Source organism: Nomascus leucogenys, chromosome 5, assembly GCF_006542625.1.
Source record: "Nomascus leucogenys isolate Asia chromosome 5, Asia_NLE_v1, whole genome shotgun sequence".
NCBI lineage: Eukaryota > Metazoa > Chordata > Mammalia > Primates > Hylobatidae > Nomascus > Nomascus leucogenys.
In genome coordinates, this window is record NC_044385.1 from 89,662,324 (window position 1) to 89,682,629 (window position 20,306).

Below are 20,306 nucleotides of genomic sequence, written 5' to 3' on the forward strand. Positions count from 1 at the left end.
TTGTTTTGTTAATACCTATTTTCATTCACAATCAATGATAGCGATCTATTTATATCTCTATCTATATATATCTATATCTACATCTATATCTATATCTAATTCCAGGTTTACTTGTTTTCTTTTTCATTCAATACTTTGCTTTTAACTTATATCCATGATGTTGAGTGAGTGTACATTCGGTTTATTGATTAAAACAACTGCATGGTACTACGTGGTAAATACTCAGTTTGCTACCTATTCTCTATCACCGTAAACAACTGCTGTAGGCCGGGCACAGTGGCCCATGCCTGTAATCCCAGCACTTTGGGAGGCTGAAGTGGGTGGATCATTTGAGATCAGGAGTTCACGACCAGCCCGGCCAACAGGGTGAAACCTTGTCTCTACTAAAAATACTATATATAATATATCTATTAATTATATATAATATATAATATATTATCCTAAAAATACTATATATAATATATATAAATTATATATAATATATAATACGTATTATATATAATATAATATATAATACGTATTATATATAAATTATATATAATATATAAGTATTATATATAATTTAAATATATTATATATAGTATTTTTAGTAGAGACAAGGTTTCTATATATTATATATTATATATTATATATAATATATTATATATTATATATATTATATATAATATATTATATACTATATAGTGTATATTTTATATATAATATATTATATACTATATATTATATATTATATATATACTAATTTTATATATATAAGTCGGGCACCTGTAATCTCAGCTACTGGGGAGGCTGAAGCGGGAGAATTGCTTGAGCTGGGGTGGTGGAGGTTGCAGTGAGCCGAGATCGCGACACTGCACTCCAGCCTGGGTGACACAGCAGGACTCTGTCTCAAAGACAGAACAAAACAAAACAAAACAACAACAACAGAATAACTGCTGCATATATCCCCCTCACGAAGCAATGTGAAAATGTCTTTAGGATATTATGCAACAGTAGAGTTACACACAAGTATTTCAAATCACTCTCCTCAATGACTATAATAGGTTATATCCATTCTGTTACATATGTATAAGTCCAGTGAAGCTTATAAATATTTAGTAATTATGAAATTGGTAAATCAGAGTTTAAATAAAATAATAAATTATATATTATATCAAATATTTTCATTTATAAACTACTGTTTGTCTTAAAGATGTGATCATGCAGCAGTACTCAAGTCTTGAAACACAAGTGACATATATTTGATACCCATTTGATATATGTTTCTATAAAAGACACATATTCATAACAAATGCATGCAAAGTCAGAAAAAAGTGTAAATCACGTGTATGAAATTTTGTAGAAAAAAATCCTAGGAAAATACATATAATATGTTCTATATCACATTTCAAGTAAGTGTGTTTGTGTGTATTTGTTTAGTTTTAAATTTATATATGAATATATATATTTGTTTAAGGCATCTGCTTCCATCAAATTTACTGTATGAAATATAATTTATATTTTTAACTTAGCACTCAGAATAAGCACGCTTTTATACTAAAAAATAAAATTGAAAGAAAAATAAATATTTTTCTAAATGAATTGGAACATTACTAGTAGGATTTGCCAAACTAATAAGATGTTATATGTAGCTGTCTTTTGGAAAAGCCAATTAGAAACACAAATAGAAATTAATATGAGACACTTCTATTGGGAATTGCAAGCATGTATTATATCCAGTGGGAAATTGAGAGAAAGAAAAATACTTGAAAGAATTTTGAAAAGTGAGGATACCTGACTAATAAAACTTATTTTCTTTCTGTCAATCCTTCTCAATTATTGCGGTAAAACTTGAATTATTCAGGTAGAATTTATTCCTATCACAATTCTATTTTCAACTGGCAAGGATAATATGAGAAACAGGAAGTACTTGAATGCCTCCATTTATTAATTTTTATTTGGTAGTCTAACTTGCTAGGTTTGCAAAGTGTTCAGACTGAGTGCTTTGTATCAATTTAAGAATGCTCCTTGGAATCTTTTCCAGGGCATTTATAGTGCCAAGGATGCATTGATCAAATGCATAAACCAATAAAGTTACTTTAAAAGAATATCATTAATCCAGGGTCCTGACATGATAAAGTTCCAGGCAAAAGGAGAAAGAATTACTCTGTTATATATTTTTAAAAGATGATTTATGAAATAAGTCAAATGATACTACACTAGGAATAAATATTTTTTAAATAAATGTTTCCTCACTTTAATTTTAATGGCTTTTTAAGGCCTCAAACCAATTATTGTTTAAGTAAAAAATCATTATATAATATAAAATATAGAACCAATGAGACAAAAAAAAATACTCATAAAACCACTACACCACCAGAATTACTTAGCAGAGTGAATAATTATTACTGTTTTTTTCCTATCTCGCAGAGATGCAGTCACAGAAAATAAAATTGTGTGTACTTCGTTTGTGTGCTTTGGGTTTATATAGACTTATATGTATTTTCCATGTTGCCACATAGTCTTTATTGACTTCAATTTAAATGGATACACACACAAGCTAAAGTAAATACAAGGGGACTTCAAAAAGTGCGTGGAAAATGGAATTAAAAGATAAAATAAAAATACAAACTTTATTTATTAACATAAACTCCATCAAGTTCAAGACACATTTTAAGCAATAAAGTTAGTTATTTAGTTCATTCCTAAAGAACTGACGGTCCTGGGAATTTGGCTATGCCAATGCAGTCTTTTCTGCGTTATTGCCCAAAGATAAATGGACTGCCTTTAAATATATATTTTTAACATTAGGAAACAAAAAGAAGTCATAAGGAGTGAAATCAGGACTATAAAGTGGATGCCTAATCATTTCCCCTGGAAACTCACACAAAATTGCCCTTGCTTGATGAGAAGAATGAGTTTGAGTATTGTCATGGTGGAGAACGGCTCTCTGGTGAAGCTTTCCTGGGTGTTTTTTCACTAAAACTATGGCTAATTTTCCCCAAAACACTTTCATAATAAGCAGATATGGTCATTCTTTTGCGCTTCAGAAAGTCAACAAACAAAATGCTTTGAGCATCCCAAAAACCTATTGCCATAATCTTTGTTATTGACCTGTCACTTTTGCTCTGACTGTGTCATTCCCACCTCTTGTAGGCATTGCTTTGATCATGCTTTGTCTTCAGGATCATTCTGGTAAAGACATGTTTCATCTCCTGTTACAATTCTTTGAAGAAATGCTTTAGAATCTTGATTCTGCCTGTGTAAAATTTCCATTGAAAGTTCTACTTTTTTCTGGAGCTAATGTGGGCACAACAGTTTTGGCACCCATCAAGAGAAACGTTGGGCCAACTTTAATTTTTCAATTAGAATTGTGTAAGCTGAACTGATTGAGAATTATAAGGTGTTGGCTATTGTTTCTGCTATTAATTGTTGGTCCATTTCCGTTAGAGAACAAACAAGATAAACTTTTTTCCCTACAAATTGCTGTGGATGGTCACCACTGCAGGCTTCAACCTCAATATTGTCTTGTCCCTTCTTAAAATGAATTATTCATTTGTAAGCTGCTGATTTCTTTGGGACATTGTTCCATAAGAAACTTTTCATAAAACATCAATAATTTGATCATTCTTCCATCCAAGCTTCAGAATAAATTTGATGTTTGTTCTTGTTTCAATGTTAGTTGCATTAGTATTTTCTGACAGGGGCGCTTATCCTTCTTAATACCTCAAACTAGATCCTAGTTCAGAGCTGTAATAAGAAGTTGGTGTGATTTTATTTTGGTGCAAAAAGATTTGAAATCCATGCATTGTGTTTTTCATAATACGAATTTTACAGAAGTTTATGAAGATCAGTGGTAAACTATGATCCATTGATCCATTGTCCTGTTATTGGATGTTTGAATGTGTTTGCAATTATGGGTAACATCATTTAAAATGTCTTCTTTATTTTAATGTGCTATTTTCCAAATCACATTTTATATATTATTAAATTTGAATTATTGAACAAAATTGTATAAATAGTTTTTTAAGGCAATATTGCCATATATTTCCAAAATTGGATGCTTCCATTTAAAAGCTTCATTATTAACGCACACTTAATTTCTACTTTACTTCCTTAGCATTTTTTAATCAATGATGTTAAACTTATTTTATCAATAAGTTGTTTAGTAATGGTACTCATTACTCTGTTCATTCTTAAAATTATTTTTTGTGTTACGATTAAACTACCCCCTTATTTTGTGATAAACTAATTATGTGAAACGATTGAAAATATACCAACCTATTATAATTTACTCAGTTGTGTTCTTTTTATCCTCAGTATAAGTAGTGCTGATGTTTTTTTAAATTTAAAACATAATATTTGCTGCCTAAAGGTAACATTTTATAATAATATTCACCCTATATAAATAAAAAGAGACTATGATATATTATTAGCTATAATTTCCCACCAATAATATCTTCATTGTTAATGTGATATCTGGATCAGTCTGACAGAATTATACCTGGTTCGAAACCTTTGTATTTTCTTCATGGATGTAAGTAAAGGTTTAAAAAATTGCTTGGGAACATCACACTATGGGGACTGTCGTGGGGTGGGGGGTGTGGGGAGGGACAGCATTAGGAGATATACCTAATGCTAAATGATGAGTTAATGGGTGCAGCAAGCCAACATGGCACATGGATACGTATGTAACAAACCTGCACATTGTGCACATGTACCCTAAAACCTAAAGTATAATAATAAAAAATAATAAAAAAATTGCTTGATTTCTGATTACATAATGTTTCATTTATATGATTGAAAAATGCACGTCGAAGTACTTTATATTCACGAAATGCACATGCCACAATGTCTTATTTTTTCTCCTTGCTGACACCAAATTTTATTTATTTATTTATTTTGAGATGGAGTTTTGCTCTTGTTGCCCAGGCTTGAGTGCAATGGCACGATCTCAGCTCACTGCAACCTTCACCTCCCGGGTTCAAGTGATTCTCCTGCCTCAGCCTCCTGAGTAGCTGTGATTACAGGCATGTGGCACCATGCCCTGTTAATTCTGTTTTTTTAGTAGAGACAGGGTTTCTCCATGTTGGTCAGGCTTGTTTCGAACTCCCAACCTCAGGCGATCTGTCTGCCTCAGCCTCCCAAAGTGCTGGGATTACAGGCATGAGCCACCGTGCCCGGACGACATCAAATTATTTTTAAGCATACTTACTTAAGTGAAGAAGAGAGAGAGAAGTGAGTGTACTGAGCTGCAAACAACTTTTAAAATATAGAAAATGTCAGAAATATTTGATCAAAATGTGTTGATCATCAGACTTATAAAATTGTTTTTCTTAAAAATATATTTTAATTACTTCAGTGTTCATTTATTCAACAAGTACTTATTGCGCATGTACTATATGTCAGGTATTGCTGAGACAGAAGACAAGTAATTGCCCTCATGGAGCTTACATGAATGAGACAGATATAAAATAAACTAATGATGTAGACAGTAACAGATAATAGAAACTGAAGGTATTGTGTGTGTGTGTGTGTGTATTGGGGGATAGGAATCAGAGAATAATTTCACATATGTGGTCGTTGAAAGCTTCCCTATGGAGATGACATTTATAAGCAATACTTGTCAGAACTCTTACATACAGTTAGCAGATGGTAGCATTTAAGTCCCGCACAATGCTGAAGCATACCATTCATAATGGAGTGGCTGGCATCTTGGCTATGAATAACCTGTGCCAGAAATTTTTAGAGAATCCTCGGGAGGTGCAATGTAAGGGTTGATTATATACTTTTCCTTTTATGGATTCTGAAGCTTAGGGAAAAAGAGAAAGAGGGCATGCAAACGAGGGTCAGGTTACCTTCATTTGGTGTATAAGACAAGAAATTCCTTCGCTTAATACTCTAAACTCATAACAGCATGTGACCTAATTCTGAGTCTATTTGTTTCAGTATTATAGAAATAATCGTCTCTCCAGTGCTGTTTATAAGCACAAACTCTCTGTTCCCTTCTAGACGCGGTTTCACACAATATTATTTCTTTCTCCTGTGTTATAATTCTCTCCCTTTGTATCACATACTTTTTACAGAACCAAATAAACTCTCATAATCTTGCGTGAATAATTTGCCTAGCTGTTGTCCTATCTTTTCTGTTCCTTTACATAAGGTTTTTCTGTCCCTCTATACATTTTCCTGGAAATTACAAGATAAATACCATTTTAAGCTTTTTCACTTGTGAATATTCCTCCCATAGTTTCTTTTTACACTTGGACTTCTTGACAGAGAAAAATATCATTTTTAGGAATGAGTCTGATGATCATATCATTTTAGCAATCTTTCTTTCTATCAACATTAAATTTTAGTCACACAGTGTTAGACACCTCTTTATTTGTACTATTGACCTTAAGTTACTTGATAAATGTGTCTTATTCAATTTATTGTTCACACTACTAAGCCTAGAACATGTATATAATGGGAGTTCCATAAATATTTGTTGGATGATAGACTGCTTAAATGAATGAATGAATAAATGTTAATTGGCTAGATATTAGCCATACAGCCTAATAATTATTTAATTCAATCCAACAATTGAGAACCTACCATCTGTGAGGCACTCTGATATGACCTGCTAGTACAAAGGCAAACAAATGAAGAACCTTATAATGGCTTTTCTCATTATTTTAGCAGAGGATTAAAAATGGCAATATAGGCCAGGCGCAGTGGCTCACACCTGTAATCCCAGCACTCTGGGAGGCCAAGGAGGGCAGATCACCTGAGGTCAGGAGTTCAAGACCAGTCTGACTAACATGCTGAAACTCGTTTCTATTAAAAATACAAAAATCAGCCGGGCATAGTGGAGGGCACCTGTAATTCCAGCTACTCAGGAGGCTGAGGCAGGAGACTCGCTTGAACCCGGGAGGCAGAGATTGCAGTGAGCTGAGATTGTGCCATTGCACTCCAGCCTGGGCAATACAGTGAGAACCTGTCTGAAAAAAAATGGCAATGTAAATCACAAATGCAATATAATTTGCTGTGAAGAGGTATGCAAAAAATTACCTAGCACCACAGAGAAGAGAGTAATATATTTAACTGAAATGGTCAAATAGGGTCTTTTGGAGTAAATGATGTTTGCAAAATATCTTAGAGAAGTAGACATTCTCCAGGCAGATTAAGATCAAAGTCATATAGACAGAAAAAAAGAACATGTTAAAAAATGATGAAAAAAACAATTGTACAGAGAAAGTAAGAGGGCATTAGAGTCAGATGATTCCAGAAATAAATTATTAGTATAAGTTATTTTGGTTTTAGTATAAGTTTTCTTGGGGATAAGTGGGCTTTATTGAAAAGTGACTTGGTCACAAGTACATATTTTTAAAAAGGGATTATTCTGAGAGCAATGTGGAAGGAGAAGGATTAGAAATTAGAGAAAGTGAAGAATTATAAATAATTTACTATTTATCAGGCATTCTGCTAAGATTTTTAATTTATTACTTTGCATTTAACCCTAGTAGTTAAAATGTAACTTAATTTTACAGATGAGTAATATGGACGATTAAAAAAAGTACCAAAAACACATAGGAAGTTCGTGGAGTTTAAATTTGAACTCTTATTTTTATTCTGTGTTTTATTCTGTGAATTTAGGCCATATAATTTAAACAATGCACTATAATATTTCCCACAAAAATAATCATAGACATTTAGAAAATATCTGACATGAACTTGGCACTACACTATACTTTTAAATATATTTTCTCATTTAGTGTTCATGACATACTCAATTGAAAGCCATTTTTCTTATTTTGTAGATGAGCAAGCTTAAGATGTGCAAAATGGATAATACAACCAGATTTATACAAATGGCCAAATACAGAATAAAAGTTGTCTGATTTCTAATTCCAATGCTTATTCTACTCTAAGACATTACAGCAATTCATAAGAATTGCCATACTAAATAGAAAGCAGAGGTCTAGAAAATAGATAGGAATTAGAAAAAGAGAGTGTGCATTTGTTTAGTAAAATCAGACTTATTTGGGTGAATATTAGAAAACAGGTAAGAAATAATAACATGAATGGAATCAATGATATGTAAGAGCTGTCTATGAAAAATGCACTCAAATAAAAATAAATTTTTATCACATTTCCTTTGTGTTGTTGAAATTAGCAAGTGATGTAAAACATTGTAAATTGATGTAAAAATTGTAAAGTTGATGTAAAACTAAGCATATTTGATATAATTTTATTTTCAAAGAAGAAAACAAGACTTTCTGGCATTTCTAGACCATTTTTCATTGATTTACTGTTTTGCAGCAAGATAGATACAAGAGTATATTTGTGACCAATCCATATGACTATTGAAACATAAACCATTCTGCTCAATTAATTGCATTTTCTTAAAAGAAAAGACATATAAAATGTATTTAAGAGAGAAATTTCAACTTCTAGCTAAGCTAGTGGCATTTCCCACAACACCAGTGAAAATTCAAATATTTATACGCCTGTTAACAAGAACAAAAGCTCTGCATATTATCGATGTAACTCTTAGTTGTAGTTTTCTATGATTGATAATTAAAATAATTTTGTATTATGTTCCAAACAACTTTGGTGCTTAATCATATTATATGTATTTGACATTTCATATATGAAAAGCTTGACTAACAGCAATTAGTGGAAGTCAATTTAATAATTATAAATTATTTATAAGTGTCAAATCCCAAATGTAAAAATGAATAAATTATGAGTGTACAAGTGAGTCAAATAAGTCTTTAATTTTGACATGATCAATATATTGAAGCTTTAAAAATTTTTGTCTGAATATTTACAAGCAATATTTATAAGTAGTGTCTCAGGGCAAAGTAAATCAGGTTTCAGAAGAAGGGCATGTTACCATATGAGTGGTAATTTTGAATTAAATTGAATGTCATAGTCCACTGTTTGTTCTACTATGTGTTCCCACATGAATATAGGCACAAAATTCTTCAACAATACACTAGCAAACAGAATCTAGCAATATATAAAATGACTTATATTCTCTGAACAATTGAGACTTATCTAAGGAATGCAAAGTTGGATTAACATCTGATAATCAATTACTGTAATATCATACCATAATAATTGAAAACAAGACAAAAAGCACATGACAATCTCAATAGACACAGGAAAAAGTTATTTGACTAAATCCATTCCCCTCTTATGATAAAGACCACTCAATGCACTAGGAATAGAATGAAATTTCCTCAATATGATAAAAAGCCTCTGCAAAAACTCACAGGTTGCATAATCTTAATGGTGAAAGACTAAATGTTTTTGCCCTAAGTTCAGGATCAACACAAGGGTGTCTAATTGTATGACCTCTATTCAATACTGTTCTGAAGGCAATAGGCTGGAAAATTAGGTAGAAAATAATAAGAAAGCACTTTCCAGGTTTATAGAAATTATTAGCTCTAGTAATTGGGGCTGCCTCATCATATAACTACTTACTTTGACATTTACCATTTTCACACCAGTTTCAAGTTGTTATTTGGTTTTATATGGCATTCAGCCATATAAAATGCATTTCAGCAATAAAGAACTACTTTTGTAGACATTAGGTGCCTTTTATTAGGATTTTCCCATATTTCCTTTGATGGTGCAGTTTTCATGGGCTTTCCAAGCTGAACTTGAATGTTGCCATTGTGGTATCTTTTCTATTACCTCGTATCCCTACCCTCATCCAGATTATTCAACTACACCTTCTACGGTTCACATTTTTTGCACGTGATTTCATTGTGTTATTTATAGAATAATGTTATAACAATTCATTCTGTTTCTCTCTCACACTATGCGGTAAACTCTATGACACAAGGGACTGCATATCAATCACATCTGTATTCTTGGTAATAACTCAGTACCTTGTACAAAAAAGCAATAAATAGGTGGAACATAGTGATGATATATCTATCAGTGGAAATATCCAAGCTTGGATGAAATAACTACCCATCAGGAATTATAGAGAAGTACAGGTGATAACAGATCAGATTGTGGTTTAATATATTCCAAGAAGTTTTCTAACTCTAAGAATTTAAGTATATGAGGCTAATATGTGTAATTATTTTCTTAGTAATTGTATCCATGTGGATTACAGAGTTATAATAATTAACACTAAAACATAAATAGTGCAGTGAGCATATTAATCTGTAGTAAAACACACCTGGAATTTATCATAATATAATTTCACACGAAAGAATAAAGTCTATGCAAAAATGTACAATATATGCATATTAATAAGTTATGAAAGTGAACATTCCAAAGTAACCACATGAAAGAGAAGACTCAGAACTACAGGTGTTTTTCTTCTGAATTTTTTCAATATTTTCTTTTTCCCTTTGAAATTCTGCCAGTTTGAATATGTTATGCTCATGTTTCGATTTTTAAAATGTTTAACCGTCTTAGTGTTTTATGAGTTTAGTGGACCTATGGCTTTGAGACATACCCATATTTGAACATTTTCAATCATTATTACCTCAAGTATTCCTTCTGTTTTTTTTTTCTCTCTCTCTCTCTTTTCCTTCTGATGTTTAATTTTGCATTTGTGGTACCTTTTGTAATCTCACATATTCTTTTCATCTGTTTCTTTCATTTTATTCTCTGTTTATCAGTCTGAGACATTTTATTAGACATATCTTCAAGCTCAATTGTTTTTTCCTTAGCCATGTTCAGTCCCCTGATGAGTCTGTCAGAGGCACTGTTCATTTCTGATACAGTGTTTTTGATTTCTAGCATCTCCCTTTGATCCATTCTTAGGACTTTTCATTTCTCTTTATTTCATTTCATTACCCATCTGTTCCTGTGTGTTGTTCTCTTTTTCTGTTAGAGCTTTTAACATATTCATCATAGTTATTTTAAATTACCAGTCTGATAACTCCAAAATCTAATTTGAGTCTGTTTCTGATACTTGCTTTGTCGCTTCATTATGTGCTTTCTTTTGCCTCATAACGTGCTTGTAATTTGTGGTTGAACACTGAACGTGATGTATTGGTAAAAGGAACTGAAGCAAATAGATCTTTAGTGTGAGGTTTTATGTTTATCTAGCTAAGAGTTAGGCTGTGTTTACTGTTTGTTGTTGCTGTAAGTGTCAGAGGCTAACATTTCCTCTTAGTGCCTTTTGTTTCTTGTTGTCCTGAAGTTTCTCTAGAGACATTTAAAAAGTCTGAGTCTTGGTTATTCCAACTCAAATCCCCTGTTATTAGACAGAAGTCTGATTAATGTTGTGGTAAGTTGTAACGTTTCTCCATTAGGGTAGAGAAAATCATTTTATAAATTGTTATCTAGACATGTTAGGGGATGTCTTGACTTTTTCCATTCAGGAAGCTCTATCTGGGGTATTAGTTGCAGTTGTACTTAGGTATTAGTTAATTTCACTCTAAACTACTATTATTATTTCTGATCTAACTCTCTCAGAGGCAAAACCATGAGGGAGTAGAGGGGTCTAGTAGAGGGGACCAGAAAAAGAATTGTTTTGTGCTGCTGCATATCCCATCAGTCAGAACATATTCCCCTTTTGCCACATGATTTCACCACAAGCTATTCACAGATACATCTGTTCATGACAAGGAAACTTAATTTCCCCTCAATACTATGTCAAAAATTTGCATATTTTCTTCAAGGTAAATATATTTAAATGTTCAGAAATGGCCTAGTTTATTTCCTATTGTATCTTTTGTTTTTATCTATTTCTAAATCTAATTGATTTATAATACACTTGCTATTTCCCCATCCCCTAATATGATGTCAATTTTCCTAAAAATAGAATTCAAGACTTGAGATCTTTAGGTATGACATTAAATGTGACACCTGAACTCAGTGAAGGATTTAGAAGTCAGTCTTTATGTGAGTTAGAAATGAGTATTTATTGCACTAGGACACTACATTTCAGGCTTTATTTGTTACATCTTACTGGTATTACCTTAACCCATTACTTACTTCTCTACTTTTATATTTTTCCTAAAATTAACAAGCTTTCTTGGTGTAAGTATAAGCACTTAGAGAACACATTGACATTACTTTCTGTCTGTCCCTTTCAAAAATTTATACTTCTCAGCTCTCTTTTCTACAACCTGCTGCCTCCAACTTTAATCTCTCAAGCTATAAACTTTTTATGGCTTTATTTGCTCCTTGCTAAACCTGAAGTCTAGCTATATTCTAAAATTATTCAGTCCTTAGACTTTTTTTTATATAACTGAGCTGCTCAGCCTAAAGTGTGTGAACCTCTAACTGTCTGCTTGGTTACTGTAGAGTACTTACATCTTTGTTGACAGCTCACTCAAATATCACAAAAATATCAATCGGAGATTTTAAAATTTTATTGCATGTAGAATACTTTTCGAATTTTATTGCATATCTCATGGCAGTTTTCATAAGCAGTTGCCAGTTTTTTGAAGCTTTTATTCTCACCTTGTTGCCCATACTAGTATTTTGCTGAGAAATCACTCTCCTTTCTAAATCTGCCATGCAGCTTCTTGTGCTAATGTAAAAATATTTCTGTCCATATATTCTCTCCTCTTTCCATTTCAATTTACTGAAATAGAAGTATTTTGTTAGTTACATGATTAAAAAATATAGACAAATTGTTCAAATATAAAATGCAATTAAAACCACAGATATGTGTTGTATACTTCTTTTTTGCACTGCTAATAACAATAATGCCATAGCAATTTGTAAATTTATGTTAGGGTTCTTTATGTCTATCACTGCATAGTGATACAGTCTGCATTTCTAACCTCATCATTGCTTCACTTGGCCATGAATAAGGCTGTTATCTATCCAGTATGCACCAGTGGGTCCCAGGTTGCTCCAGTATGGCAGGTGTGCATTTTGTTAGCTAGAGCTCAGGCTAGAGCAATTGTTATAGAAATTCAATATCATCCTTGATCATATGTTTGAAAGATAATATATATAATGTTGCATTGATGTTTATCAGCTTATTTTGTTCTGCCATTTAATTTCATTAAATAATTTATTGAAATATATATATATATTTACTTTGTGTTTGCCTTGTACATACAAACAAAATCATCTCCCTTTCTTCCCCACTTATACCTAACCCGTAGTTAGATGAACTTAAACAAATATTTGCCTAGAAACTCTGTCAACTATACATGAAGTGTCTACTTAGTAAAACCTTAGGGCTATTTTTTAAACTCAGCACTTTATATTTCACTTGAGCAATTTCCCTCAGTTCCAATGAAAATGAAAAACTGAACTATCCAAGATTTTTTCTACAGTAGAACATTCTTGAATCCTTGAATTGTGAGCAGACAATTTCCTTACAGCTTCAGAAATGTAATGACACTTTGAATCAATAAAGATACATGAGAAGGGAACTTCTAAAAATAGGCATCCAATAATTCTAAACCAAAATTCTTAAACCACTCTGTAAGGATAGGATTGCTTCAAAACTTGGTACTTTTTGTCAAGGGCTTTTTAATAAGAGTGCAAGAGCTTGAATCAACTTTAAAGGTTCATCATTCTATTGAAAATAGGAAGATCATCAGTCCTACTGACATACTTTCCTCTTGAGCTAAAACAGTTATTTTTTAAAATTAAAAGATTGGAATACTACTCGTAGAATCAGACTTCGTCATTCATAGGAGTAAAACCTAGATAGCATGATTCATTTAAACTGGCCACTTTCAGTATCTACACACTTGTACTGAAGGAAGTATAATTCTTATTGATTATTTTTACCCAAAGGGCTATGTCTCCTGTTTTCCCTACCCTAATATTTAAAAGTGTTTTATTTTAAACAACAAAACAACACTCTGTATGCTTTTTCCTTCTTTGGCTCTGTTACAGTCTCAACAACAGAATAAAACTAGCTACAGAATAGCTTTGAGTTCAAAAAAATGAACAAAATAGCAATAGCAATGCTCCCTAACTAAAACAAGGTATAGCATTTCAATCCTTCAAACTCAATGGCTAATTTCCAGTGTCTTTTTCATTGTATTTGCCATATTTTGCATACTGGATTTTTCAGTTTTAGAACAGAAGCAACATTAGTTCTCTGAAAATATTGTTGAGCCAGTACATGGATTTGAGTAACTCCCTCCTATCCTTAAATAGAATAGTAAATTAGTAAAACTTTGGAATTGGATCCCAGTCATAGCCAAATCACTAACAAGCTATGTCATCTGTGAAGTGCCTCTTAAATTCTGTCTGCTTCCATTTACTGGTCTTTAACATAGAGATTATACTAACCACACCAGGTTACCATAGAACAGCTAAATAGAATGACGTGTCAAATTCTGCCATACAAACTGGTGATCACAAAAGATTAATCTCTGTAAAACTCAGCAAGACATAGACAATCACACTTGTGTGTGCAGACACACACACGCACACATACACACACCACACACCACACACCACAGGACAAATAAAGTTAACACTTCTTCCTCTTCCTTAAACTTTCTTCTTCAAATTCAGAGTGGCATATTTAAGGAATAGAAGGATATCCTGACAATTACAATAGATACTAACTAGTTACAATGGTCAGTGTGGAGAAGTTGAGACACAACGAGAGTAGCTCGCAAGTCATTAAATGATTCTTTTATCTGGAAACATGATGTTTCAGCAGATAATTCTTGGGGTGGCGGCTGGGTTCATATATTCTCTCCTCTATAAAAGGCCAAATCAGCATGTGTGAAGCAGGTTCACTGTGCACTGGTTGCCAACTTGTCTGGGCCTGGTGAGACAGAACACCCATGTATACAAGTTACATGAAGTGGGTTTATTATTAATACTTACATATAGGCAGCAAGGGACAACAGAACCCTGAGAATCAATGTGAGCCAGATGGAGTCTCCTGTGTGTGTGCCCCCTTGCCCTGAAGCTGAGGGACTCTGAAAAACAGCCCATCCTAAGTTTTTTATTCTGGGGCAACGAGATCCCCAGAATAAAAGTCATCCCATATCCAGGGGGAATTAGAAGAGATCCTGGGCTGTTTCAGGCATCTTCCCATAATCTCAAGGTGTTGCATTCCCAGCACATTCTACAGTTATTCTTGAGAATTACAAGAAAGAAAGGGAATAAAACTGGTTTGGTCCAAGCCCATCCAGAGAACTGTCTTACAGGATGGGATCCTAAAATCATAGCCATGATATCTGATTGTGGGACAATTACATTCTTTCTCTCCTCATAAGAGGCATTCAAACTTCAGAAACCCATGTCCAATTCTTAAGATCTAGAGAAACGTTAGCTTTACCTACTCTTCTGACTTGGATTCGATTTTTATTTCTGGAACCTGGAGTTTACCTGCCTTGGTTTTAGCTTTAATTGTGCATTAATGAATATAAGGCAAATCACTGGGCCCACAAAGTTTCATACTTGTGGAACAGCTTTCCTATACAGGCAAGGTACTCAGTACAGCAGTATCAGGAAAAGGACATGCACTGAATTGTGTCCTGACAACTAAGGCACAGACGTATTCTTCCTCACACTGTTGGGTTGCTTGGACCTCCAGGTCTGAAACCATCACCAGCATACCTGCAATGCACTTTGTACCAGGAAGTCCAAAGTCTGCCCTGATCTCTTACATAAGCTGGCTGTGTAAGCACATTCCAGCTATGTGACCAAGCCTTATCTATCAAAACTTTTCAGGCTTCACTAAACAGAAGTTCAAAATCACACATTCAATTACTGTTAATAAATAGCTAGGACGGTATGGTCTGCTCCCAAAACAACTCACAGATCTATGATTACAAAACATTATTTGTTTTTATTCCATATATTCCCTAGGATTGGCCCAAAAGTCTTGTCAGGCTCCCAGAAACCTTGGGAATAAGAATTGGTCAATCCAGAGTAGCTGATTAGCCCATCTTAGGTAGTCTCAGATGCAAATACGTATCTAAAAGTTATTTTCCTTATTTGTTTCAGTATTTTAATCTGAAATTAGACAAATGAGATGGGGAAAACAATCCTTTAATATTAGTTCAATTTGTTCTATTGACTGGATGTCCCTTAGTTTCTTTTCTTTACACCTGAAGAAATAAAAACTGAAAGCAGTTTAATTACTTGTTTAAAATCACAAGGTAATAATGAGGCCTGATTTTGAAATTGTTCAAGATTGTCATTGAACACTGCTGTGTAAGAGACCATAACTGGATCTGTATCTATCAAGATGAAGTCTTGTCATATAAAGTCCTCTGTTCATTATGTCAGTAGGTTTGTAATAGGAATACTTTGAACCAGAATACTGTAAGTCTTATTTTTTCTGTTTCTTGGATCCAAGAAACATGTAATGTCATACTTACCTAATCTATGCTTCTATTACAGTGGACACTTTTGATTAAATGGTTTCTTTAACAAAAATTTACCTGGCACCTACAACAGTGTTTTATGTATATTATCAATTCAAATATAGATATTGAACTTAATTTTCACTAGATAAAACAAAGAAATAAGCTGCTGTAGAAAAGTCCATTTCAGGCATAATGTTTCTTTGAAAAAACTCTAGAAAAAGATGCAAAAGACAGCACAGATAACTTATATTTTATATTTTTCTAAGGTAGGTCATATTTTGTTTTCTATTAGAAAAAAATACACATTCATGTCTTGAGTTGCTTTATGAATAAATACAAGTATAAAATATTTATCACTAATGGCAAAACTCACTCAAGAGGGCTTATTTACTCAACGCTAACAGACACACTTGTGAAAGTAATTTTTTTGAGACAAAGTCTCACTCTGTCACCCAGGCTGGAGTGCAGTGACGCGATCTCTACTCATTGCAACCTCCGCCTCCTGGGTTCAAGCGATTCTTCTGCCTCAACTCCTGAGTAGCTGGGATTACAGACTACCGCCACCACGCCGGGCATGGTGGTATTTTATTAGAGATGGGGTTTCACCACATTGGCCAGGCTGGTCTCAAACTCCTGACCTCAGGTGATCCACCCGCCTCAGCATCCCAAAGTGCTGGGATTACAGGCATGAGCCACTGCGCCTAGCCAAGAAAGTAATTTTAAGTGCCAGTTTTCTCGGCATCATTTTAATCACCACGGATAATGTATATTTTTAGGACAATCCAACAACATTATCTCAATAAACGGAAACTTCATTGTTCCAGTTTCTCAGGCCAAAAACTTTGGAATCATCCTAGGCTTTGTGTCCCCACATTTAATTGGTCATCAGATCTAGTCATAGAAAATTCCAAATTATATCAACAATCCATCTACATCTCAAAACTTCAGCTGCTACTTCTTTGGCCCAAGTCTCCAGCATCTCTGGGTCACTGTGATTGCCTTCTGAATTGTCACTCTTTTGTGCTATCACCTCTCAGTCTATTTTCCATCCAGCAGTCTGAGTGATCCTCTTCAAAAGTAGATCTTGCCCCTCCTTTGCTTCACACCTTCTCATAGTAAAAGCCACAGTCCTTACAAGATCCCAGAACATCCAGCGCTTTTGTTTCCTCCTGAGCCTTTATCTCAATTCCTCCCATTCTGCCACTTGTTCACTCGGCTCAGTTTCACTAACCTCAATCTTTCTTAAAAATGTCAGGCACACTTCTGCCTCCAGTTCTTTGAATTTGCTCTTTCCTTCATCTCAAAAGTTTATTTCTGAGGCATATGCCTGCCTAGCTACCTGGCGTCTTGCAGCTCTTTGTTCACATACCTGCTCCTCAGTAAAGCAATCCCTGGGTACACTATGCCCTTCCCAACATTTTTTTTCCTTTGATTTTTGTCCTTGCTACTTGTCACTGAAAACATGCCAATGATTTACGGAAACTTTTTCTATAATTATAAAATAAAGCAATCAAATGTGGAAATGACTAGAATGGCCAACCTCCATGGTTGATGAAGCTGTTAGAAATGTTTTAGGTGCCTAAACTCATTGTTAAGGTGTGTGCTTTCAACTTGGCAGGGGTTATACAATTTAAAAACATATCAGATAAAGATTATTTGTGAAATGCCTAATAAGAGTCAAGGCACCTAACTGAAATAAGTAAGAGTGTTTCAGCTAGGAAAAACAATTATTTTATTGTATTATAATAACAAAGAAAATCAAAGTCTCCATTCCAAGATTTTTGTTTTTTATTCCTCCCTTGTTTCCTCTCCCCCTGTCTGTGATTGTATCACCTTGACTGGAACTATTATTCAACAGAGAAGTCCTTCAAATGTAATTGCAAAGTCAGAGACCTACAGGGAAATGGGGATCAAAAGCTCTCATCACTCCAGATGCTACAAAGCCTTCCCTTCCAGATGCTACCGATTTTACTCCCCAGGTATTTTTAAATTAGGAATCTGTCTTAGCTGGTACAAGAAGACAAGAGGTCAAGCTAAACCAGATGATTCACCTAAACCTACTCTAAAGAGAAAGTGTCCTAGGAGTCTTGTTGCTATTATAAAGGATTACTTAGTGAATCCGATTGCTGAGTTTCTAAATATCTCAGCAGTCTGACGAAACTCGATATCTTGACTTATCAGGCCAGAGTCTGAAAATAGTGAAACCTTTATCAGAGTGTGTCTGAAATCACAGTGGCTGCTCAGAAATACTGATGACTGCTTACTGTGCAAAAAGCAGAAGTGTTGCTTCCTGGACTAGAATGCCACCATTACATTTTCAGGACTTACTTCTCAGCAGAAAACAAGGTGATATACTTTGATCCTTGTTCCTGAAGTATGTTAATAATTATTTATGAATATAATTTTAGAAGATAGATATATTTCTGGGCGAATAGTCTAAAATGAGAAAAGAGTATATTTTAAAATATCCAATGCATGGATAAGTATATATTAATAAACCTTTCTTTCATTTTTTGTTCTTGGTATTGAGTTTACAAAATATATGAAAAAAATAATTTGATTATATTACATCTTTCTAACTCAGAAGGGCATAACTATTGATAGGCATCAAAAGTTGTTCTTAGACATTTGTATCTAAAGAATGTGAGTAGAACTCAGAAGGATATTGTATTTGTTTATTGATCCTTTATTCTAAACACTCCTAGGTATTCCATGTCATAAAGACAACTCAATGTGCTAAATGTGCTAAAATTAAACTCAGACTTACCCATTCATACAGAAAGAAAGGGAGTGGGGAAGGATAGAGCAATAAGAAGGAGAAAGAGATTAAGGCAAATGCTTTTTAAAATTGCGAGGATATTTAAGAGTCTAAGTAAAGATTACTATTCAGAGAAGAATAATGTCATTCCTAGGCAGAATTTCAAGCCTATGTGGCCAAAAACTAGCTGTGTGACACAGGCAAGTTTTCTAGCCTCTTTATGCCTCAGTGTTCTCACCTATGAAATGATGAAAGCTGATTATCAGTCAATCAAATGATGAGGAAACTAATACCAATCCTCTCATTGAGATGTTGTAAGGATGAAAGAAGACAGTAATGTTAAATATGACTTTAACAGTTGTTATAGTAACAGCTAAATGGAGATAATATCTACAAATGGGCTTATTGGAAGGGCTAAATAACACATTTAAGACGTATTGAAAAGGCTCAAGAAAGTTATTTTTTTAAAATATCGCTAAATCTAATTTTTTACTGCTTTGCAATAGAATTGGGTTTCTTCCCAGTAATTTATAAAAACTTCTGAATTTTACTGATTCATCTACCAGACTGAGAAGTTGATAGTAGGATTGTGGATATTAATCAAGAGTTACTGCTATGTTTCTAATGCTCTTTATAACTTCAAATTTTTAAACAAATATCTCAACCATGTAAAATTATTCTAATGAAGGATGCCATTCTAGTCTTGTAAAAGTACAAATTCAAAAATTCTGGAAAAATGTACACTTTTTATGACTTTTTTAAACCTGAAAACATAAAATGCTTTGAAATAGGAATAAAAGCCTTATGTATGTTTTTCTAGTATTTATTATTATACTTTCTATTGGGAAATATTTTTTAAATTTATTTTTATTGAGTATTTTTGTGTCTTTTAAAATGGAGAAAAATATAAAATAAAAATACAACCGATGAAAATACAAAATACAATCCTATTTTATGTGAACATATTATAGATTGTATTATCTATATTTTAGTTTTTTAGCTAAAAGATATATTCGAAAGCCTAGATGTGGATAAAGTAATTTTTTGTTCCTTAATACATATTTCCCAAACATTTTTATGTTTCTGTTAGGAACAAGATTTGACATCTGAAGGATGTCTGTACATTGATCTTCATAACCCTAGGGCTTTTACCACCTGTCAGAAACTTTCATTACATTAATAATTCATTTCTTTAGTTGGTTCTCCACTTGTTTTAACATCCAGAAACTTTACTAAATTCAATATGATGGTTTATGTGGTGGTTTTCTGATTGGAAGTTCGATAATTTGTCAGATTAG